General features: G+C 32.6%; 1 long non-coding RNA gene across 2 annotated transcripts; it reads left to right on the forward strand.

Moving 5' to 3' along the window:
• Positions 1–526: 526 nt before the first annotated feature.
• On the forward strand, positions 527–1,871 carry LOC128889244 (uncharacterized). Of its 2 annotated transcripts, XR_008460389.1 has the most exons (4): positions 527–917; positions 1,036–1,238; positions 1,375–1,678; positions 1,761–1,871. It is a non-coding gene; the product is annotated as an uncharacterized LOC128889244 (long non-coding RNA). The 2 variants fall into 2 exon arrangements; XR_008460388.1 differs by lacking the exon at positions 527–917 and having other exon boundaries at positions 1,018–1,238.
• Positions 1,872–2,628: the final 757 nt, after the last annotated feature.

Consider the following 2,628-nt stretch of genomic DNA (forward strand, 5'->3'; position numbering starts at 1 on the left):
TCCGACATTTTTGCAAAGGAAATTGTTGTTCAGAATCGTCTCAGCTAGCCTCCATTTCCGGCTCCTCCCCGACTTTTTGGACACCCTGTATAAGCCTGAAATATGAATCGGTTCAGCAAAGTCGTTTATGGGTAAGTGAGGAAGCAGGTTGCGATTGTAGTTCGAAAATCGTGAGTTCGAATCCCGCCGGAAGTAAATAAAAATTGAAAGATTTGTTCATCGTTTTTCATGGAATCCAGTTACAAGAAATAAATACAGTTAACTAAAATCCACCAAAAAATAAAAGAAAATATATAAAATTTAAATTTAATTTTATTTTAAATCTCAATGTTACAGAGAACGTTCTGGGAATGTCCACATCGGACGTCCCAAGGACGTACATAGAATGTCCACGCCACGACGTCCTGCGATGTAACTGAGACGTTCCAGGGACATTCTCAGGACGTTCAGGAGTATTTTTTTGTTGGGAGGTGGGCGACAAAATTGATCATTGATAATGTACGTACTCTCTTCATGGAAATCTAGAGACGCGGTAGCGTCTCGACGCCAAGTTCATGAAAAATTATAAAGCCACCCTGTATAACGTGGCGCTACCGCTATCTTTTACAGGAGAGATGGTCCATTCTAACCTAACTTGAAACTTCTTTCATTAATATCTCATCACGCCTGCTATATTTTCTAAATTTAAACGCATTTTTCTTATGTAAATCGCACATAAGCTTTCGAATAAAACCAAAACCAATCAAATCGGGACACGTACAACAGCGATATCGTAATATCATGTCACGATACATCCAAAAATATTACCGTCTTATACATTTCCAGTCGATTTTTCGTCAACACTTAGCCAATAGGAGACAAGGCTGTTCGTCGACTCGTCGACTCTCGGAATCAGTCGGCAAGGCTCGTCGGCCGGCGTAAGAAATACTTGTGTATATCGTTTTACAGATATAGGTTAGTATCGTTTGACAGATTCGTTTTACAGATATAGGTTAGTATCGTTTGACAGATTCGTTTGACAGATATATGTTACAGTGAGGAATAGCAGGATGCAGATTATTAAAACAGAAGAAAAAAATTTCACCAGATGCTGCAAGAAATAATGCACAAGAGACAGTACTGTTGCCTTGTAATACGTGTGTGCACGCAGTAAAACTATAATAGTAGTATTAGCAGTGCGACATATTTTATTATATTTCACATCAAGAAGAGGAGCATATAACATCATCAATAAAAGAGTAAGTAAAATCCACAATTAAAAGTAGATAGTGTTTACCATTATTTGATAAGTAGTTGTGTGCGCTTAAAGTATGTGTAATATCGTTGTAAATTCTTGTGTGTTTTCTGTTTCCACACTTTGATTGATATAAGCAGCGACAGTCATTTCAATAAGAGGAAACGAAGGGATGAATTGGTTGTTTCATGAAGCAAATAATTTGCTGACGAAGCAACAGTATTTTGGTGCTCTCCAAAAATAAGAGCTGCCTCTGTGAAATTCTAGTATTTTATCTGAGTGAAGAATATTTGGTAGTAATTATTAAAATACCACAAGAAGAATCGTGCAAGTATTACAGGAAATACGATAAAGTTTGACAGCTATATTGAAATTTGTCAGTTAAAATATACTACGATCTGACAGAGTGTACAACAGAAGGAATTAAGTGAGCTGTACATAATGGTTGTATGAAAATGATGATTTCTATTTTTATTTTAAGTTTTGCGTTAATTTGCAACTAAAATATGGTTTGTATGTGTTACAGATAATTGAAGCATAAGATGATGATGAGCGGTGTGCATAACAAATTTGCTGATATTTGTATTAATTCATGAATTGAATCAATAAATGTTTGTAATTAATAAATTAGTATCATATGAAATATATACATTCACTTTCTTTACCCGTTCTCCTTTTCTTTTCCTTTCTTCAATTAAAAAAATAAGAAGTCTGTGTATATGTCACAGGGAAATGATAAAAATAGAGATTTGATCAAATCTCTAAGGTAGATGATCAATTCACGAGAGATGTTAAAATAACAACTCTGTAAGGTCATTTCCCTAAAGAAAGTAAGTGATTTGTTCAAATCCCTTAATTGTTTTTTAGTGTAAAGATGAAATAATATTGTTTAGATATTGAAAGTATTTATTTAGTAAATCATGCGTTATTAAAAGTAGAATAGGTAATACAACAATACTCATAAAAACATAAATTATTTATTCAAGACTAATTAGCAAAAAAAAAGGTACCTAAGCTGATATTTTAAAAAACAAAAATAATACTTTTCAGGAATGTACATAATAAATAATTTATGTTTCTACGACTATTGTTGTATTACATACTCTTCACTTAATAACGCATGATTTACTACATTAATACTTTTAATATCTAAACAATATTATTCCATCTTTTCACTAAAACAGTCAAGGGATTTGATCAAATCACTTACTTTCTTTAGGGAAATGACCTCACACAGTTTTTATTTTAACATCTCCCGTGAATTGATCATCTACCTTAGGGATTTGATCAAATCTCTATTTTTATCATTTCCCTGCGACATATATAAATCACAAAACTAAAGAATTCATTTTGTCATATTATTTTACATGGATTATTTTAGATTATATATATTA

Source organism: Hylaeus anthracinus, unplaced genomic scaffold (assembly GCF_026225885.1).
Source record: "Hylaeus anthracinus isolate JK02 unplaced genomic scaffold, UHH_iyHylAnth1.0_haploid 11997, whole genome shotgun sequence".
Lineage (NCBI taxonomy): Eukaryota > Metazoa > Arthropoda > Insecta > Hymenoptera > Colletidae > Hylaeus > Hylaeus anthracinus.